The sequence below is a fragment of the Myxocyprinus asiaticus genome, chromosome 12 (assembly GCF_019703515.2).
Source record: "Myxocyprinus asiaticus isolate MX2 ecotype Aquarium Trade chromosome 12, UBuf_Myxa_2, whole genome shotgun sequence".
Taxonomy (NCBI): Eukaryota; Metazoa; Chordata; class Actinopteri; order Cypriniformes; family Catostomidae; genus Myxocyprinus; species Myxocyprinus asiaticus.
Genome location: NC_059355.1, coordinates 17,928,000 through 17,951,349, shown reverse-complemented (window position 1 = coordinate 17,951,349; position 23,350 = coordinate 17,928,000). Strand labels below are relative to the sequence as shown.

The window sequence follows — 23,350 nt, the reverse complement described above, 5'->3', positions numbered from 1 at the left end:
CTTATCAGCCTTTGTTATTGCATTCTACTACTCAGAGTTCTCATTTTCCCCGAACCACATTGCATGACACATTATAAATGATACTGCGGTGTGTTTTCCTCAGAGGAACAACAAACAAACTTACACTAAATCAACCCTGTAGTTGTATAATGATGCGTTTTCCACTTCAGTAATCGCTGAGACCAGATAATTTAACCCGCTGCCGAATAAGACACTCCAGGCTTACACCTACATTTTTAATGTCAGGAGAATATTCACCAGTATGTACCTCATGCAGTAGTCCACAGACTCTGAATTATATTTTATTGGATTGTGTGGTTTTATTTCCTTAAGGAAATTGTTTTATTCAGCTGACACTTTTGAAAAGGTTTTGAATAAGTCAGGCGAAAATAGATCTTAAAAACCTTATAGTGTTTTTCACTATAAATTTGATTGGATATTAACTTGTTTTTCAGCACAAAAATAGCCATTGAAACTTGAATGGTGTTAAATCTCACATTACAACTTAGGGGTTTGGTAATTTTTTCAAATTTGTTTGTAGTGTTCTAATGCTCACTACAGTCGAAAAACATTAGAACAGATTTGACAGATTCTTTCAGAAAATGTGTCGCTACCTCCGATATCTTTTTCTTTTTTTTTTTTTTTTTGTGATCGTGGGGCCAGTCTCTTGTTGCAAAGCGGACCAATCACAGCTGTTGTGGTCTGCGTCAATGTGATGCATTAATTTTTGGAGACATGCACGTCAGGCTATGACATAATCTACACCGTAACCGCCATAGCTACGTGTAGCCTACGGTGTAGGTTCAATGCAGAAGTATAAATCGGTTCAATACCATGGTTAGGTGTACAGTAGCCATGGTTCCATAAAACAAACTATGGCATTTTCCATAGCAAAAACAGTAGCCTTAACACATTTAGAAACTATAAATACAAAATATTGAAAATGTATATAAACAGTATATTCAGTTGTGCTCAAAAGAGTGCATACCCTGGCAGACATTATGAAATTTTGGCATTGATTTTGAAAATATGACTGATCATGCAAAAAAAACTGTCTTTTATTTAAGGATAGTGATCATATGAAGCCATTTATTATCACATAGTTGTTTGGCTCCTTTTTAAATCATAATGATAGCATAAATCACCCAAATGGCCCTGATCAAAAGTTTACATTCCCTTGAATGTTTGGCCTTGTTACAGACACACAAGGTGACACACACAGGTTTAAATGGCAAATAAAGGTTAATTTCCCACACCTGTGGCTTTTAAAATTGCAATTAGTGTCTTTTGTATAAATAGTCAATGAGTTTGTTAGCTCTCACGTGGATGCACTGAGCAGGCTAGATACTGAGCCATGGGGAGCAGAAAAGAACTGTCAAAAGACCTGCGTAACAAGGTAATGGAACTTTATAAAGATGGAAAAGGATATACAAAGATATCCAAAGCCTTGAAAATGCCAGTCAGTACTATTCAATCACTCATCAAGAAGTGGAAAATTCGGGGATCCCTTGATACCAAGCCAAGGTCAGGTAGACCAAGAAAGATTTCAGCCACAACTGCCAGAAGAATTGTTCGGGATACAAAGAAAAACCCATAGGTAACTTGAGGAGAAATATAGGCTGCTCTGGAAAAAGACGGTGTGGTTGTTTCAAGGAGCACAATATGACGATACTTGAAGAAAAATGAGCTGCATGGTCGAGTTGCCAGAAAGAAGCCTTTACTGACCTTCCTGACCTTAATATCATCGAGCCACTCTGGGGAGATCTCAAACGTGCAGTTCATGCAAGACGACCAAAGACTTTGCATGACCTGGATGAATATATTTGTTTAAATGAATCTACTCCCCCAGGTTATTGTTATAAATACAAGCCTCGTCTGAAGGGTCAAGGAAGAGGAGTTGCTACAATTTACAGTGAACTTTTGGTGTTACTCAGAGGACAGGAAATAAGTTTAAGTCTTTTGAACTAATAATGCTTAATGTGACACTGTCAGATACAAATACAGTATATAGATCACCCGGGCCATATGATATAACCACAACAATCCTAGGTGTTTATTCAGTACTGTGGCTAAGTTGGTTAGGAATAAAGCCTCGACTGAACCAGATATAGCACAATAGTAATGACTTCATTTTTTTTACTGATAAAATAGAAATCATTAGAAATAAAATTGGAATTGTGCAATCAACAGTCACAGCACCTCAGAAAACAGTGTCTCATAATTTTCTAAACAAACTTATCAAAAAATCAAAACTCACAACATGTATGTTAGATCCAATACCAACTAACTCTTAAAAGAGGTATTCTCTGTAATCTCAGAACCTCTTCTTAATATTATTAACTCCTTGCTATCCTTGGGACATGTCCTAAAAACTTCAAAATGGTAGTTATCAAACCGCTTAAGAAGTCACGGCTTGATCCTGAAGAATTATCTAATTATAGACTATTTCAAATCTCCCATTTATGTCGAAAATACTAGAAAAGGTAGTGTCCTCCCAACTATGTTCATTTCTACAGAGAAATGGTATATATGAACAATTTCAGTCAGGATTTAGGCCCCATCACAGTACAGAGACTGCACTTATCCGAGTTGCAAATGACTTCATCTTATCATCTGATCGTGGCTGCATTTCTCTTCTAGTGCTTTTAGATCTTAGTGCTGCCTTCAGCAACATAGATCACAACATTCTCTTGAATAGGCTGGAGAATTATGTTGGCATTTGTGGACTCGCATTAGCATGGTTTAGGTCCTACTTAATAGACCACTACCACTTTGTATGTGTAAATGAGGAATCGTCAAATCAAACAAAAGTATGGAGTGCCACAGGGATCAGTTTTAGGGCCTCTGCTTTTCTCCTTATATATGCTTCCCCTGGGAGATATCAGGAATCGTGGAATAAGTTTCCACTGTTATGCCGACTATACCCAACTTTTATATTTCTTCGAAACCCGAGGAAATTTCACAATTCTCCAAATTAGCAGAGTGTATCAATGAAATCAAAGATGGCCAGAAATTTCCTTCTACTCAATTCCGACAAAACAGAGGTACTAATTATTGGACCAAAAACCTCTACAAATAAGCCACTCAAATATAATTTGACTCTCGATGGATGTACTGTTACGTTGTCTTCTACAGTGAAGAACTTAGGTATTCAGTTTCCAGTGTTTGTAGAACAGCATTCTTCCACCTCAGAAATACTGCTAAGTTACGACACAAGCTCTCTGTTACTGATACCGAAAAACTAATTAATGCATTCATGACCTCAAGACTAGATTATTGTAATGCATTACTGGGAGGATGTACTGCAAGTTCAATAAATAAACTTCAACTGGTTCAAAATGCAGCTGCCAGAGTGCTGACTAGAACCAAGAAATATGATCATTTTATCGTTGTTACATTGGCTACCTGTTAAATTTCATATTTATTTTAAAATTCTGTTAACTACATACAAAGCTTTGAATGGTCTAACTCCACAGTACTTAAGTGACCTTCTGTCGCACTACATTCCATCACGTTCATTATAATCACAAAATTCTGGCCTGTTAATAGTTCCTAGAATATCAAAATCCACAAAAGGAGGTAGATCCTTTTCCTGTTTGGCTCCTAAACTATGGAATAGTCTCCCAAACACTCACTCAGTTTAAGTCTAGACTAAAGACTCATCTATTTAGCCAGGCATACACCTAATTTAGTTCCTGCAACCCTATTGTAATTGTACTGATTTTCTTTTTATTGTTAGGGGTTCAAGCACGAAGTGCTAGAAACCCTGTTGTTTTTGCTCAGATTTTTAAAAATGATTATTTAGGGGTTCAAGCACAAAGTGTTTGACCAAAACAATTGCAAACGATTCTATGGAGTGTCAATATCAATAATTATATAAAGTTTGAACTTTCGATTCAAGTTAACTACGATACGTGAAAACAAAGGAAGTAGGCATGGCCACTTTTACGTAAATGCTAAAAAATTTTACGTACATTTACGCTATAACTTTTAAACGAAATGAGATATCTTCACTAAACTTGACATACTTATGTGTATGGGCTCTGAGGACGCACAAAAAAAATCTGTGCAGTTTTGCCACTTGGTGGTGCTATAATAGGGAAAAACATGAAAATGGCTGTAACTATGGAACTGTTGGTCCAATTAACTTAAAACCTTGCATGCAGTGTCTTTGTCTCAGGTCCCATCCATGTCTATGAGGACATTTGCGTATGTTTAAAAACATGGCCGCCATCGGCCAATCAGCTTTCAGCAGCTATTATACAAGGTTAACAAAGGTCGATCGGAATGAAACTCATGGACCTATTTGACTCTTGGCCTAAGAGGTCTCTGCAAAGTTTTAAAAAAATCGGCCACTGGGTGGCGCTATCATGATTTTTGTGCATGCTAACGGTTGTATAAATCGCAGTGTTTTAAAAAAACACAAGTAATTCATATCATATGATAGCCCTTCTCCTTCTGAACAGCTTTACTTCAGGAACCAAACTGTCCATCAAATGGTTTGTTAAATATTGGAGATTACGTTAAAAACCTACTTTTGCAAACTAGTCCTAGGTTTTTCGCTCAATCCCAAAGAAACAAGTGCCACAAGATTCTCTGGAGTCTATTTATGAATAATTATAAAAAAAATTGAACTTTCGATTTTTAGTGTCGACGGCATGCAAAATATATGTAGTTGACTTAGCCACTGCTATTTAAATAGCTATAACTCTTAAATGGAATGAGAATTTGGCACACTTATGTAAGGGCTCATTCTGAGGACAAATTTACAAAGAAATGGAGCTCAGCCACTTGGTGGTGCTATAACAGTGACATAATTTTAAGCGGATGTAACAACGTTACCGCTTTTTACTAATATACTAAGAAATTACTAATATAGTCCAGAACATGGGCTTAAAGGTCCTACGGTGCTTGAACCCAATAATTGCTGCTTGCAGCTATATTTATTATTATTATTATTGTTATTATTATTCTGCCACAAAACTGATCGTGCAGACCAAACCGTAAATCCTAGAGACCTGAAACTTTAAGGGATAGTAGTACTCAAGCTGACAAGGTGGACGCAAAGTTTTGCCCCATTCGGCCACACTGTGGCACTACAGTGATCAATCAGATTTGCAAAATGCCCATAACCTTTGAACCATGTCACACACTCAAGTGCCTTATATCACTGGATTTCTTGGCTCAAGATGAACATGAAACTTTTTTTTGCAATTTGCAATTTTTCATAAAATCTACTTTTGCGAACTTGTCCTAGGCCGTTTGACCAATCGGAACCAAACCAGTGCAGAAAAATTAATTGGAGTTCCAATATCAATAATTATCAAAAACATGTTGAATTTTCAATTCAGGTCAATTTTACTTAAATGGCTTTAACTTTTGAATGGAAATAGATATCTTCATCAAACTTGACATACTAATTTAGGGGATCATTTTGAGGACACACAAAAATTTTTGCTGGCGATTGACCACTTGGTGGCACTATAATTTGAACAAACATGAAAATGGCTCTATGACACCGTTGCCCCGATTTACTTGAAATTTTGTGTGTACCCTCTTTGTCCAGCACCCCATCAGTACCTAAGAGGACATTTGCATATCTAAAAAAAAATATGGCTGCCATCAGCCAATTAATAATCAGATGCTTTTAGACAAGGTTAGCAATGGCCGATCGAAACTTCATGGGCTTATTCGAATCTGGGTCACACACATCCGTATGAAATTTGAAAGAAATCGGCCACCGGGAGGTACTATCACATTTTTCAATTTATTACATTATTATTTTTATGCTTATTTTCAAGGTTTTCGGCACTTTTGGGGTACATAACGTTTGAAAACTCTTGAAAGTTTGCACACACATCAGAGTCATTGGCCATTAGGGCTTGGCAAAGTTGCAAGGTTGGCGAACATGGGCATGTTCGGGGGGCTCTGTAGCACATCCCTTTTGAGCTGCAGTCACCAAACTTTGTACACATGTAGAACTCATCAAGCTGGATAACTTTCATGCTGACAGTCATAAGCTCTGCCCAACAGGAAGTTGGCCATTTTGGATTGTTTGAAAAATGCATGCTCTGGAATTTAAAATACTCCTCCCAGGGATTTCATGTTATAGGTACCAAATGTGGGCGACATCATGCCAAGACATTGACGATGCTAAATTATGAAAGGATTTTTGATATATCAAACGTCAAAAAATTGGAATAAGGAAACATCTCATATCTTCTGCATGCATGGTGTGATTTACATAAAAATTGAGCCAAATGTTTATCCTTGCAGGCTGATCACATTGATGTGGCTATTGTGGGTCACGGTCGTAGAGCCACCAACTGGCGGAAGTGTGTCACTTTTAACAGACTTTGAAATATCCATCTAATTTTTACCTGAATTGCTTCAAAAAATTTTTTTTGAAAATGTCAAGACAGTGCAGATTTAAATTTCTGAAGAGATTCTTGAAATCATAAATACTGTTGCCATTAGGGATGCACCGATCCGATACCTGGATCGGTATCGGCTCCGATACTGACATTTTTAGACAGATCGGGTATCGGTCCGACGAGCCCGATCGAAATCCGATACTGTGTGTTAGTCATGTTCGTTACTGTCAAGCTCGAAAAATTACATAAAAGAACCATTAAAACACAAAGTAGTTCATATGACTCATGCATTTTATTCAAAGCCACTTGAAGACGTGCGATAGCTCTGTGAATCACAAAAGGCTGTGTTTAATAAGTAAATATATAAAATGCATGCGCCGCATCAGCGCGTTATTGAATGGCACTGCTTTGTTTACACACACCCACGGCTATTTTTAGCCTTCACAGCGGTGCGCAATATTTGAGCGCTACTCACGAACAACATCTCAGATGTAGATGCTCAATAGTTTGGTTCACTTATATGCATTTAGAATGGCACCGGAGGTGCATTTTTACCAGAATTTGAATAAGAAGCTAATTACACTACTGTGAATTTTCCTACAAACAGACACATACAGGACTTCCTGGAGAGTTCAGAATGTCAAAATAAAAGTGTGAGGGTTTTAAAAGTTAAAGGTGTCACGGTGAGACTCACGGAGGCAGATATATGAACTCAGTAGCAGGGTTTATTGAACACAGTGATGTAAACATTGTGAGTAAATCCAGTTGAGCAGAGTGTCAAACAGCAGGTGAGTAATATCCAGACAGGGTATAGACACGATGAACAGATAACTCACAACAGTCTTATGATACTTGCAGGCAGTAATGAAGACACAGGTATGTTTGACATAGTAGAAAAGCATGGAGTCTCAGAGATACTATCGATGAGAACAGACAAAGAGTGTGTGTGAAAGTGGGCTATATATGCAGTCCTTGATTAGCCACTAATGATATGCAGGTGCGTGTATTCAGAACTCAGGGGAGAGTGAGTGCTGACGGCAGTGAGGAAGAGAGAGAGAGAGACCGATGGATCCGTGACAAGGTGCGCGATTGAGATATATTACTATATATTACTATTATAATATATTATTATTATTATTATTATTATTATCATTTGTTTACAAATGATAATAATATTTAAGTTGAATGGGTTCCAAAAAATAACTGTGTGAATGAAAATTGAGCTGATATCTTACAACTAAATTGAACAAAAGTCCAGTTTAAAATCAGTCGCACCAAAATATCACCAGCACATTAGTTTCAACACACGAGGGGACCGGGTTTTGGATCATTGCTACTCTCCATTCCGGGATGGCTACAAATCCCTCCCCCGCCCACCATTTGGCAAATCGGACCACTCTTCCATTCTGCTTCTGCCCGCTTACAGGCAGAAATTGAAACAGGAAGCACCCACCCTCAGAATGATCCAGTGCTGGTCGGACCAGTCAGATTCTATGCTACAAGTTTTGATCACACGGACTGGGAGATGTTCCGGTCCGCCTCTGATGACGACATCGAGCTTTACGCTGATAGCGTAATGTGTTTCATCAGAACGTGCGTAGAGGAAGTGATTCCGACCAGAACTGTACAAATCTATCCGAATCAGAAGCCGTGGATCAATAGCGATGTTCGCGCGGCACTTAATGTGTGGACCTCCGCTTTTAATTGCGGGAACGCGGAGGAGCATAAACAAGCCAGTTATGCCCTCTGAAAAACTATCAAAACAGCAAAACGCCAGCACAGGAGCAAGATTGAAGGACAGTTTAACGCCACCAACTCTAGAAGCATGTGGCAGGGAATTAACATCATCACGGACTTTAAAGGGAATAAAAACTCCGCCATGAACACCGCTGCCTCTCTACCGGATGAGCTAAATACTTTTTATGCTCGTTTCGAGGGAAATAACACCGCCCTCGCGGAGAGAGCTCTCGCGGCTGAAGCTACAGAGGTTAGTTCACTCTCCGTCTCTGTAGCTGATGTAACCCGATCCTTCCGACGGGTGAATATCCGCAAAGCCGCGGGCCCAGACGGCATTCCGGGCCGCGTCATCAGAGCGTGCGCGAACCAGCTGGCTGGTGTTTTTACGGACATTTTCAACCTTTCCCTCTCTTTGTCTGTAGTCCCCACATGCTTTAAAACATCCACCATTGTGCCTGTTCCAAAACAATCAAAAATAACTTGTTTAAATGACTGGCGTCCTGTTGCTCTGACCCCCATCATCAGCAAATGTTTTGAGAGACTAATCCGAGATTACATCTGCTCTGTCTTGCCACTCAATCTTGACCCGCTGCAGTTTGCTTACCGCAACAACCGCTCCACTGATGATGCCATTGCATCTACAATACACACTGCTCCACCTGGAAAAAAAGAACACTTATGTGAGAATGCTATTTGTAGACTACAGCTCAGCATTCAACACCATAGTTGAGAGAGAGAGTCAGCAGCTTCAAGTTCCTGGGTGTCCACATCACTGAGGAACTCACATGGTCCATCCACACTGAAGTCGTTGTGAAGAAGGCTCATCAGCGCCTCTTCTTCCTGAGACGGCTGAGGAAGTTTGGAATGAACCGCCACATCCTCACACGGTTCTACACCTGCACTGTGGAGAGCATCCTGACTGGCTGTATCTCCGCCTGGTACGGCAATAGCACCGCCCACAACCTCAAAGCACTGCAAAGGGTGGTGCGAACTGCCAAACACATCATCGGAGGTGAGCTTCCCTCCCTCCAGGAAATATATACAAGGCGGTGTGTGAAAAAAGCTCGGAGGATCATCAGAGACTCCAGCCACCCGAGCCATGGGCTGTTCTCACTGCTACCATCAGGTAGGCGGTATCGCAGCATCAGGACCCGCACCAGCTGACTCCATGATAGCTTCTTCCCCCAAGCAATCAGACTTCTGAACTCTTGATCTCTCATGATCAATATACATCTGCACTGCACTTTATTACCCTTACTCTTATATCTCACACCGGACTGTCATAAATTATATTATTATTATTATATTATGTCTCTCTTAACAACTGACTATCAACCGACAGCCTGAATGTCAATACAGTACAATACTGTACATTCTATATATATATATATATATATATATATATATATATATATATATATATATATACTTTTTTTATATATATATATATTTTAATTTTTATTGAATAATGTGTATCTATATAGTAAAAAACAAAAAACAAAAACAGCGTATTGTATACTGTACAGTGTATGTTATTATTTGTATATTGTTGAGTGTAATTATGTGTATATCAGATGTTTAAATTGTGTTGTTAATTTGATGTTTATTGTAAATTGGTATATGTCTCATCACTGTCACGACTGCTATGTTGATCGGAACTGCACCCAAGAATTTCACACACCATTGCACTTGTGTATATGGCTGTGTGACAATAAAGTGATTTGATTTGATTTGATTTGAGATACAAGTTGAAAAAATTTAGCAAAAAAACAAACAAACGGCTTCCTTTCTACAGATGACTTATACTGGAATTACTGTTAATTTTGCTGCCACATTATCCAGTATACTAGATAACAATTAAGTTTTTCTTAATAAGCTATACATTTATATTGAAATAATGTATAATTAGAGGTTTGTGTTTCTTTACATATGAAAGAGTACACCCAATTAATTCCACACAATAATTTAAAGATATTCTAAACTGATTATGCAAAAAAACAACACTGGTATCGGATAGGGATCGGTATCGGCCCATACTGAGATTTCCGATATCGGAATCGGAAGAGAAAAAGTGGTATTGGTACATCCCTAGTTGCCATGGCAATGCATTAAATGTCGTCATTCCTTTTTGTGCATATTCACATGTTTTGAGGTATTTGGCATGTTTGGGTTTTAAAATGTATTGTTGATAAACATATTTCTTATTTTTTATATAAATAAAATATAATAAAAATATCAACTGAAATGTAAAAATACTAGAAAACCGAAGTCATATTTCTAACCCAGGTCTGAGTGGCAATTACAAGAAATGTCCAATAGAGGTCAGCCTAGCTCCATTGTTGAATGATTCCCAAACACTCAGTGACTCAGGCTGTGTCTTGTTTGGAAGGCATTTGTCGGCCGCATATGTCATCAAGGCTGTCTTTTTCTTATTTTTTTATCTATTGTCAATGCCTTTTATGTATATGCACTTACATTTATACAATTGTTAACCTTTTTTGCATTCCCTATAAAAAAATAAATAAATAAAATGAAACGAGACAGCCTTGATGACGTATGCGGCCGACAAATGCGACCTCCGGAGGACGCATCCTTCCAAACGAGACACAGCCTCACTCTCATTTCAGGCCTGGTTCTACGGGGGTGATTGAGGGTGCTAAATAAAGCTTTACTTGCTCGCAGCACCCTCAATTGCAGACCAGGGCAAACTACTGCCCGCGGGTCAAATTATCATGAACGTTTATTATTAGATCTTTCATTTATCTGGCTTTGGGACCTATCGCGCATCCACAATCTTTTAATATGCTCAGGGTTGCCAGATAATAGTGCAAAACACCCCAAGCAGAGATTTATACTTGCACAAATAGGAAATATTTCGCCTTTTGTCATACTTAATTTATGCAATCTGGCAACCACGTATGCGAGTGCGGTCTCTCTCTCTCTCTTCTTTGAAAAATAAATAAAATACTTAGCCCTCAATAGTGCAATATTATGCTCAAAGAAAAGTGTGATGCAGCCACTCCGTGTCCATTCGTGAGGCTGCGTGTGCTGTTTAGTGCCAAGTCTGTGAGCAAACCTTTTCAGTGATGAACTTTAGTAAAATCCCAGTAGATCTTCTCATCATTCTCGAGCAAAACCAAGTGAGAGGGATACGTTTGTTCTTTGTGTTATTTGTGAAATTCTGACGTCCCTCACACCTGTATGCGAATGTTACTCTTGCAGTAATCATTTATCAGTGTCATGCAGCCTATTTTATTCAGTTGTGTAGTAGGCTATTCAGCTCTGAATACGTTTATTAGTTTTAATTCTTCTAGAAGCTGGCACGACTTGTGTTGACGGTGTTTGTGATATGCATAGTCCTATATATCAGCTGATATTCCAAATATTTCTTTGAAATTTCAGTGCAATGTTTGAAATCATGTTACATGCCATTCACATGCTTGAATGCGTTTGTTTTTGCACTAAAATTACACACAGCACCACAAAAGGGCAAAAGGTATGTGTCTCAACTCGAGACGTTTAACAGTTTAAATTCTTTTTAAATTGACATGGCGTCTAAAACTCGAACAAGCCGTCAAAGACGTCTATCTAGCGCCCTTTTACATTGAAATCAACAAACAGCACAGACGGACACATAAACGTGCTCAATGTGAACGGCCCCTCAATGTAAGACTAGAACTCTGTAGAAAAGTTTGATCACACTTGTCTGTTCTTTATTATTTGTTACTGCACATTTTAGATTTTAGTAACATCATCAAAATTAAGAAGTAACACAAATTTATGGAAATTATGCAGTGACCAAAACAAATTAAATCAGAAACATCTTCTGTTTGAACTTCTTCAGTGTAGCCTTTCATCTATTCCAGCTCTGCACACAGTTCATTATCTCAATCAACTTCATAGGGATGTGTTTTGAGTTTGATGTGGTGAAAGATTAAGTCTTTGCCAAAAATTAATGCTTCAACGACACCAAACACGGCACAAACCAGAAGTGAGCACAAATGATGAAGACAGGTGAGAGTGATTGACATGCGGTTTAAATACTTGTTAAATACAAAGAAAGGAATATGTTATGATGTTTGTATCATCTCCATAGTAACAGTGTAGCGTTTCCTCCACATTGTGCATTCATTATCAAAATTCTTCTAAACTTTCACAGACCGCAGACAGCACACATACTTCACAGCTAGTGTTTAATCTTCACCCTGCACGCTGAGAATGAGACACAAAACCCGCATTAATACAAAGAATACTAACATTCACTTAAAATCCCCATTAGTTGTGTAATAAAATGTGATTAGAATTTGAAGTGCTATTAATACAGTAGGCTACAAATCTGAAAATGGCAATATATGCTGAACACTTGTATGCTGAAAATAAGTGATCATAAATGTTTTTACTGATAAAAAAGTCAATTATATACAGTAGATATATGCAATATACAGAATATGACAATATGACAAAAATGACAATTTTCATATATGTAACATATTTTTTAAACACTTGTGGAATTTAAATGTATACATAAATGCTCAAATATATGAACTCTAATTGTATTTGTTTGCAGTGGCGATTTCTCAGAGCCAGCAAAACTTTCTCTGTTGGCGTAACATTCCTAATAAATAAATATTTGATTTGTGCTGTTAAAAGAAACATCATAACACATTCATTTCTTTGTATTTAACAAGATAGCTTTTGGGGTCCGTGTACCTTTTTTATTTTTTTAACCCAAAAATGAAAAACTAAAAATGTGTGTGTTTCTTTATTGGTTTTAACACTGATTAATAAAATAAGCAGATACAAACTAATTTCCTGTTGACAATTTCATTTTTTATATAAAAAGGAATAAAGAGATTGGGGGGAAAAGGCTTAAAAAAAATTCTTCAGTGTTTAAAAATTAGTTTACGGCTTGAACATTTGATATGCATATGTGAGCGACACTGAAACGCACCTTTCATCTGACTGGTCAACTTGCCCCGTCATCTGTAGCCTACTGCCTTAATCCCATCAGCTAGAATTAGAGTTGGGATTGCTCTGCAAATGTGTCTCAATTTTCATTAAATATTGTCCCGAACCACCACTAACTGTAAACCATGCATGCCATATGTATTAGAATATTCCTGCTTTTTTCGCAAGTGAACAAATACAGTATTCAGCTCTGAATAAGTTTATTATTAGTTCTGTAATATATGCCAACACCACCATGTTTTTGGTGTCAAATTGAGTTTAATAGAGGGTTGTCTGTACTGTAAGCAAAACAAAGTGGAGCACTGTAAAAGTGGTAACCTTCAATGCAAGTGGATTCACTTGATATGTTTGCAGGCAGCCATGTCTCTGTTACAGCTATACAGCTATAATTATAGGATTGGATTGAAGCCGTTAAATCTAGCAAATGGCAGTGTAAACCCTGAACATTCATTACGAAAATTGAAAAAGATTTGTTGGTGTTATGTGGTGAAATATTATAAAATTGAAACTGTGGCATTGTGTTGATACATTCTTGGATGTTGTTTTTGCAATAAATTGCTTTATCAGCAAAATCTTGTATGATCAGCCCACTTAAAGTCTTGACTCGATTTAAAGCAACGGATGCCTGTCCAGCTGCAAAAATCGTTTTTAGTGGTTTGACTGCTTCATTGACAGTTAATCCTTGCACTTTGTGTACAGTGCAACCACATGCCAACTTTAATGGGAACTGCTTACGCAACCCACCCTTGCTGTTAATTCGCTCTTCCTCTATAGTAATTGGAGTGGAATTCATGATGTTTCTATGTGGTGGTATATGCTTTCTAGTGGTATTCCCAATTTTATCATCATCAAACTGAACAAATACTACATTCACAATTGTGTTGTTTGTATTAAGGGCCATGTCTGTTACAGTACCACAGACACCATTTACAAGCCCATCAGCAATGTCAATATTCTTAATTAACATGACTCGCGCACCTTTACCTAATAGAAACGATTCCGGTAAACAGGAATTAAATACTTTGGAAAAGTGTCCCTTTTTAAGTTGCATTTGTCCAGTTTGTTGATTTTTCTCAAAATCCTGAGCCTCTACACAAATGTGGTCTGGGCAGTATGCAATTATCTGTTTGATGTTATGCTCTTCCACTTGCATATTTGTTAGGGAAATGTGTAAAGCAAAAGAGGTTTGCCCATTTTCCCTACTTTTGAGCATATTAAAGTCATTAATTGATAGTGGGGAACTCTTGCTACATGTACGCAATCTAATCAATATTTCTGCAAAAGCTGAGTCTTTTTGTCTAACAATGATTGTGAATTCTGACAGTGCAAATGTGCTGTTCCACAAATCCAATGAAGCATTTTGCAAATACAATGGTTTTCCTTTCACAGGTGGCAATTGGAAAAAATCTCCCACAGTAACTATTTACCAAATGGAGAGTAGTCAACTGTCTGCTTTTTTTTTGTCTAAGCCTACCATGGACATAGGCTAGTAGGCTGTGGTTTACCATAGAATCTATTCTATTCATCTATAATCAGTATATGCAAGTCACTAAATACCACACACATTGTATTTATTTTTCTTCTCCTAAAGGTGTGTAAGGAAATTTTACATCTGTCCCAATTGAAAATGTACTATGGATGGTCTTGGCACCCAAGTTGAAAGCAGCAATTCCAGTAGGTGCTGTCAATAGAACAGAAACTTTGTCTGGTACAGTTGCAGTTTGGGATAATAATTTGGTCGCTTCCTAATGAATAGCTCTGATTAAATGTGACTTTCCTGTTCCTGCACCTTCAGTAACAAATACATGGAAAGTCTCTGGCTTTTTACCTTTAACTTTCTCTAAGCACAACTGTCTTACTTGATATAAAAGATATTTTTGTTTGGAGTTCAGAGAGCTAAGTAGATTGAGAGCATCTGACATTCAAACTAGATTCAAATCAATTGCTGCTTTCATTTTGAATGGATAGATCAGGAATTATATCAACATGCTCATCAAGTTCTTTTGATGAATCTCTAATTTCTTGTTGACATTCCAAGCGCTCTGACTCCTGCTCAGGACACATCTCACACATTTGCCAGTTTGCCCTGGCTACGTTTTAAGAGGGCCCTACGTCCCCCTGTGACGGGGACCCCTCGTTATTATTATTTTTCTGCCCTAAAAGTGTCTGGGCGTCAGAGACCGTATATCGCAGAGACCCCAAACTTGGTGGGATGGTTCATAATTGCACCAACTACTCAGGTGTAGGGTTTTACTGGTTGTTTAGATCAGTGTTACTATCAGAAATAATTAATAATTATTTCTTTAGTTATTAATTAATATTTAAATTAATTAATTGAATCTAACTCATTAAAACCTCATATGGGGCTCCAGTAAATGTAGTGTGCTACGTTTAGGAGGTTATTAGCAATAATTAATAATTATCAAAGATAATTATTAATTAATAAAATCAATAGAACATTGATGAGAATCAATGTTAGCTTTTTTTAATCCTTTAAATCAACAATCATCAAAGATAATCATTAATTGTTAACATCGATGAAACATTAATTAAAATTAACACTAGCTTATTGATCATTCAAATTCAACAATCATCAAAGATAATTATCTATTATCAAAAATCAACAGAATATTAATAAGGATTAACATTGATGGGGCACCACCCTGGAATCAGGGACTAATAACCAGATAGTAAAACAGTCTCAATATTAGATTGTTTTCTTAGGAAAATCGACATCCGAAGAATATCGATTTTTGGGAAAAAAAACAATGAATGGAGGCTTGAATCCGAGAACTGACATCCCGTCAGCATGACACAGGCATATGCAAAACAAACCAAAACACTTCTCTTTGTAATATAAACAAAGTTTATTTATGCAGTAATATCAATTAATAATTAATACAATGCAGTCAATAAACTTCTGACTTACAACTACAAACTAAACAGTGATATGATTAGATATGGAAAATAAAATAATCCTATAACACACAAGGTGTGTGTGTGACAGTGTGTGTGTGTGTAAGGAGGGATGCGCACAAAATGGCGGACGTGACTCTCGTGGAGAGTATGTCACGCGAGACTTCCGGCCAGGGAATATGACCACGAATGGGGGCGGCGAGAAACCAGTCAATGGCGTCTACCAGTTACCGCGTGTATCCGCTTGTACAATAGCTTAGGGACAAAGCTGGGCTTTAGCATTAAGCTATCTACGAGCCAAAAATGTGTGCCAGAATGTTTGTGAGGGGTCGCGTGCGTGCGTGCGTGTGTATGTGTGTGTGGTTAGTACGAGAGAGAGAGAGAATAAAGTGATGGCCCTAAAGCCGATTTCGCGATCGTGGGAGAGAAAGCAGCTGTTAGTTTATCACTCAGAGACAAGGTGGACGGCTCCTAATAGTCCCGTGTTCTTTGACTCTTTAATGGATAACTCAGTTTGCCGGTTTCACGTGCGATGGCGAAAATGCACAACAGTCCAATTTGGTTGGACCACAATACAGCAAAACAAATTTGTGATAATTAATACCCTGAGTATTAATAATGAGCAGACATGGTGGTCCGTAAACTGTACAAGCAAAAACCTTGAAACACAAGAATAACACACTATAATCTCTGCCCAGACGTAAACCTCTTATTTGAATTGCATGAGGATGCAAAATGTGTGTTCATCCGTCCTTTAAATCGGACCCGGTTCCTTGAGGCTTGTGTGATGACGGGAGGCCGTTTCCTCGCTCTGTTGGCGGGCACAGCTGTTGATTCTCGGCGGGCTGGCGGAGAACTCAGAAATGTCGACTTGATTGAAGATGGAAGAGAAATCTTTAATCTCTTCACTTCTGCAGGCAAACGGATGAAGATGCGGATTGCTCAGCGGTCTCCTTCGGATCCGTTAGAGTGTTCGGTTGAACACAGAGTAATCTCAACTCGTCCAGCGAGATGGAGATTGTATGGCCACAGTTTCAAGTTGGACGTTACTTCCTTGTGCCACAAGGTTGCACCTGAGAGCAGCGATGAGCTACGTCTATACCCGGTGAACAAAGTTGCTGGAAGCAAATCCCGGAAGCACTTCGGTGGTATTTCAACTCCTGATGATGTCATGTTTGAGGGACGTTCTGTTGTGTGCCTCATCCAATAGGAGTTGAGAGTTTGATCCTTTTGTGAGCAAGGCTTCATGGGATTTGTAGTCTGTTTTGGACTCTTTGTTTGATTTTGGCATGATTTTTATCAGTATAATTTATGACCTGGTATGTGGGGGCCTGAGTTAGGTTTTTACGACTGTGTTAGGCCTGCCTTTGTGTTCTATCTGAATACATGATGCCCAACATTCCCCCCTTTGGTCTGAAGAGTTGGTTATTGTCCAGCATCTTTAGAGCAACTGAAGGGCTGAACAGTTCTTGTCGGTTCACAGTAACCTGTGGGTTACGCCATCCATGTATTCCTGATAGGAAAGAAAAATGGTTGCACAGTTCATTAGAGTTCACAGAGGCTTTATCGTCTGGACAGAGATTGAGGCACATCTGGGCATAGAACTTCTAGCTAAATCTAAAACTACATTCATCACACATAAACATTTCAAGTTATTGGAAGGCACAGCATTAACCATAACACAATCCTTTGTTGTTCTTTGGTCATAACACAAAATCAAAGTAGAACCTGACATTGGTTACTAGGAACAAAATGTTAGAGGAAAGGAGGGTTAAAGGTTAAAAGGCTTATCCTTGGAAATGATTGGGGTTAACCTGTGGGATGGGCTCAGACTGGTGTGTAAAACGCGGCTGTATGAGAAGTGAGTCCAGTCTGGCCTGTAGGTGTTGAATGTACCTGTACATGGCGTGTGCAATAATTGCGATGATGATCCAACCACTAAGGAGGAGCCTGAGGGCAACCAAACTGATAGGGTGTTCTCGGTAAGATGACAATCTGCTTATGTGACTAGAAAATATAGTGGTCAAGCCAGTCGGTTTGAGACTGAACTTCACTAATTTCATCCCTTCAGCCTGAAGCTGCTGTTGAAGGGTGTCATCAACGGTGAGGGTATGACCTCTAAATGCGTCCATGATCTCAATTTCTGCATCATGTTTGTCGACGTTGAGATGATGGAGCACAATATCATCAATGTGCACGGTGGCTCCTTTGGGGAACCATTAAGAACACCGTTTGGTTTGGTAGCCTTAGTTTAGTGGCTGTATCATGGCGGTTGTATGACATTGGGACTTCGGTGGCTGGTGTGTTAACGAGCCAGTGATTGCCTGCTCGCTCTACCTTTGTCTCTGTTCCTTCATCTTTGATGGACATGCTACCATGACACTTGTTCAGGGAGGTAGTTAGACACCTCTCTAACAAAGGGGTTGCGTTTTGACAAACCTAATGAATGTACTTTGGAGTGGTGGTGGCGTAGTGGACTAAAGCACTGAACTGGTAAGCAAAAGGTTGTTGGTTCAATCCCCACAACCACCACCATTGTGTCCTTGAGCAAGGCACTTAACTCCAGGTTGCTCCAGGGGGATTGTCCCTGTAATAAGTAATATTACAGGGACAATAGTAAGTCGCTTTGGATAAAAGCGTCTGCCAAATGCATAAATGTAAATGTACTTTGTCTTGATACACATGTTTAGGTTAGGGATAAGGTAGAGTGAGGGGTCCTCATCATGGTAGGCGAGTGTTGGTGGTGTTTTGAGGTGAATGTGTGCATTACCTCTCTGAAAACCAACATTAAATACAGATTTTAGTCTATATATATATATTCTGCATATGATGGTAGATTGAGGATAAATCCTATTTTGAGGTTCTGAGGATTTACATGGATTGGAATTTCAATGCCAAAACTATATGCCATGTGTATCTGTGAAGGTTGCACAACAGAGATAGTAGCAGATCTAAGGATTTGTTCGACAAGGTCTAGGGAGACCAGGTAAGCTGGAATCCTTCCACCACTCAGACTGTTGACTGAGGAGCTAATTTCCCTGAGGTCCTGCATTAGATCTCTAACGATACACGCATAAGTTGTTTTCTCTGACAAAGTCCCTAAAGCGTGCGAAGTGTTATTGATAAGAACAGATTGCAAATTTACAGTGACTATAGTACCCTGAAGGGTTTTACCCAGGCCCTGTAATTGTTCTTATTGGAGTTGTCGTCTCTGCTGGATTTTTGGATGATGGCAACGTGTGCAGCTGAAGCTGGCGAACTGTTTTCTGGACCAAGTGGTCTCGGCATGTCAACCTGAGCCCACATGTGTCCACGACGGCAGTCAATGAGCGGAGCCAATCGGTTCAGTAGGTCCTGGCCAACTAACAGTTGTTCCGTATTAATGGGACATGTAAACAGGGTGTACTAACGTTATACCTTGAAAGGTGTCAATCCAGGCCCATTTTGTGATAGACGACCTATCTTGTGTGTAGCTTGTGATGCTTACGTTGCAGGTCTCTGACTGTAACGGTTTGCCAAGGGAGAGCTTTGCTCTAGCCATTTCTGCGAAGGTGTTGGAACCCATTAGACTATTTTAGAACCAGTGTCGAGTAGTGCATGGGAGCTGAATGACCCATGTGTCAGGCGTTGCCCTTACGGTACAGATCGCCCAAGAAGGTCAGAAAAGGAGGGTGTGGCATCTTAGGAGTGACTGTTTTGGGGAGCAACTTGGACCCTGTTCCCCTTTTCCCGACCTACAAAGTAAACTTTGGCGTTAACGGGAGGAGGTATATCGTCTAGTCATACTGACGGGGTTTCAGTGCCGTGTTCCTTTGAGGAGGGTGGCAGACCTGGTGAACAACGGAGCACGTCAAGCTTAGTTACTAACTCAGTCAAGCATCTCCTTATATCCTCCATTTCCTCTCTCAAATCTTGTTCTCTGAGGTGATTTGAAACCTTGCCTACCCACTCACCTTCTTGTTTGGGTTTTCGTTCGAACCGCGCATTTCCTTTCGGCCGGCGAACATTTTGTCGTTTAGGCCTGCCGTGACCCTGGGGGTGTGTCTGGTTAACACCCCCCGGTTCTGTTGCCTACCCTGCTGGCGGGGTGATCGGCGCCTCTGGGGTCCCGTTCTAGCATTCACCTTAACGCGAGGCATTTCGTTGCCTTCAAGAGCTAGGTCTGCATATGCATATTAATAAGGATTAACATTGATGGGGCACCACCCTGGAATCAGGGACTAATAACCAGATAGTAAAACAGTCTCAATATTAGATTGTTTTCTTAGGAAAATCGACATCAGAAGAATATCGATTTTCGGGAATAAAACAATGAATGAAGGCTTGAATCCGAGCACTGACATCCCGTCAGCATGACACAGGCATATGCAAAACAAACCAAAACACTTCTCTTTGTAATATAAACAAAGTTTATGCAGTAATATCAATTAATAATTAATACAGTGCAGTCAATAAACTTCCGACTTACAACTACAAACTAAACAGTGAAATGATTAGATATGGAAAATAAAATAATCCTATAACACATAAGGTGTGTGTGTGACTGTGTGTGTGTAAGGAGGGACGCGCACAAAATGGCGGACGTGACACTCGTGGAGAGTATGTCATGCGAGACTTCCGGCCAGGGAATATGACCGCGAATGGGGGCGGAGAGAAACCAGTCAATGGCGTCTACCAGTTACCGCGTGTATCCGCTTGTACGATAGCTTAGGGACAAAGCTGGGCTTTAGCATTGAGCTATCTACGAGCCAAAAATGTGTGCCAGGATGTTTGAGGGGTCGCGTGCGTGCGTGCATGCGTGCGTGCGTGCGTGCGTGCGTGCGTGCGTGTGTGTGTGTGTGTGTGTGTGTGTGTGTGTGTGTGTGTGGTTAGTACGAGAGAGAGAGAGAATAAAGTGACGGCCCTAAAGCCTATTTCACGATCCTGGGAGAGAAAGCAGCTGTTAGTTATCGCTCAGAGACGAGGTGGACGGCTCATAAAAGTCCCGCGTTCTTTGACTCTTTAATGGATAACTCAGTTTGCCGGTTTCACCTGCGATGGCGAAAATGCACAACAGTCCAATTTGGTTGGACCACAATACAGCAAAACAAATTTGTGATAATTAATACCCTGAGTATTAATAATGAGCGGACATGGCGGTCCGTAAACTGTACAAGCAAAAACCTTGAAACACAAGAATAACACACTATAATATTCTATCTCTGCCCAGACGTAAACCTCTAACTTGAATCGCATGAGGATGCAAAATGTGTGTTCATCCGTCCTTTAAATCCGACCCGGTTCCTTGAGGCTCGTGTGATGACGGGAGGCCGTTTCCTCGCTCTGTTGGCGGGCACGGCTGTTGATTCTCGGCGGGCTGGCAGAGAACTCAGAAATGTCGACTTGATTGAAGATGGAAGAGAAATTTTTAATCTCTTCACTTCTGCAGGCAAACGGATGAAGATGCGGATTGCTCAGCGGTCTCCTTCGGATCCGTTAGAGTGTTCGGTTGAACACAGAGTAATCTCAACTCATCCAGCGAGATGGAGATTGTATGGCTACAGTTTCAAGTTGGACGTTACTTCCTTGTGCCACAAGCTTGCACCTGAGAGCAGCGATGAGCTACGTCTATACCCGGTGAACAAAGTTGCTGGAAGCAAATCCCGGAAGCACTTCGGTGGTATTTCTCCTGATGATGTCATGTTTGAGGGACGTTCTGTTGTGTGCCTCATCCAATAGGAGTTGAGAGTTTGATCCTTTTGTGAGCAAAGCTTCATGGGATTTGTAGTCTGTTTTGGACTCCCTTTGTTTGATTTTGGCGCGATTTTTATCAGTATAATTTATGACCTGGTATGTGGGGGCCTGAGTTAGGTTTTTACGACTCTGTTAGGCCTGCCTTTTTCTTCTATCTGAATACATGAGGCCCAACACAGGCAAGGAAACACACATTTTTCGGACACTAGGAGGTGCTATAATAATGTCCTTCGCATTTTCTATTTTAACTCTGGAACCGTATGGGCTAGAATCAAAATTCTTTTTTCTCTGAATCCTTGGTTCAAACTCTAAAAATAATGTTATTGGCAGTTTCATTTCTGCCTATAAAATTTTCCTGCCATTTTGAATTTTTTGAAAACCCTACTTTTTTGAACTCCTCCTAGTCCTTATGTCTGATTTGCATTAAATTTGAAGTGTATCTATTATAGACCCTCATGACAAAAAGTTATCAAAAGAATTTTGATTCGTCAAAACATTGTGAAGATATAAGCCAATGAATTGGTCAGGCATCGTCCATTTTTTACGGATTTACCTATATCTACCAAACGAGAAGGCCAAATGTAACGAAACTTGATGCAAATAGACAACAGGACATTCTGAGGTTGCATGCAAAGTTGTCAAATTTTGCCTATAAAGGGTGCTACAACTAAAAAAAACCTTCTTAACTCCGCAACCGTATGATCAATTAAGTTGAAAATTGGTATGCATCTTGTTTTTCGCAAATGCTGAAATGTACTTCAGTATCACTTGGACAAATAAAAAAAACATGGCTGCCAGCAGCCATTAAAATCTCAGCAGTTAATAAAGTCAAATGTGAATGGCCCACCATTACGAAAATGGAGATATTCGTACAGTGTCAAAACGAGGCTGTGTACCCAGTTTTGTTAGTATCAACCACAAGGTGGCGCTAACTCCGCATCTGCGCAGACTAAAATCAAAATTTTTGTTCCATCTGAATCCTTGCGTCAGGTCCTATTAAATATATCTCCGATTTATTTACATCTCTAAATTGTTTCCGTCATTCTAAGGGTACGTTTACATGACAACGATGCACTAAAAACTGAAAAGTTTTTCCTTTGTGTTTTTGAAAAGTTTCGCGTACAGACGACAACGTTGTCAAAATGATGCCCATTCACACGGATCCGTGAAAACTACTAAAAAGGCTGTATTATGCATGCCAGGCCAGTAGTTGGCGATGTCACTTTGTAAAGAAACACTACGCGCCTGCGCACATAAGCATTCTTCCACAGAGCGGTGAATACAAACAATGTAGATGGCTTTATTACTACAATTACTTTGCTGGAGAAGTGTCAATAAACTCAAAATCTTGAGCAGCACAAACACAGTCCTGTAGTCCGCCATTGTAGTTTTGAATGTCTTGCGCGTTGTTTTGAAGTGTTCGCGCGCATCCCTATAGACTGAACTCTCAAGATTATTCAATAAACTCTGCTCATTTTTACCATCACTTCGTCTCCTGCCTTATTCTGTTCCCCCTGCTGACTCTTGGGCTGGTTGGAGAGTAAGTTAACATAACAAGCTGTTGATGTTGACTGGTTTTGGATATCAGACAGAACTCTGATATATGGATATCTTCTGACGGA

General features: G+C 39.5%; 2 protein-coding genes across 3 annotated transcripts in view; one reads left to right on the top strand and one right to left on the bottom strand.

Moving 5' to 3' along the window:
- Positions 1-23,350, bottom strand: part of LOC127449037 (uncharacterized) — a 254,002-nt gene that overhangs the window by 7,233 nt on the left and 223,419 nt on the right. The window lies entirely within an intron of this gene.
- Positions 1-23,350, top strand: part of LOC127448999 (centrosomal protein of 95 kDa-like) — a 95,511-nt gene that overhangs the window by 20,204 nt on the left and 51,957 nt on the right. The gene's annotated exons all lie outside the window — the stretch shown is intronic.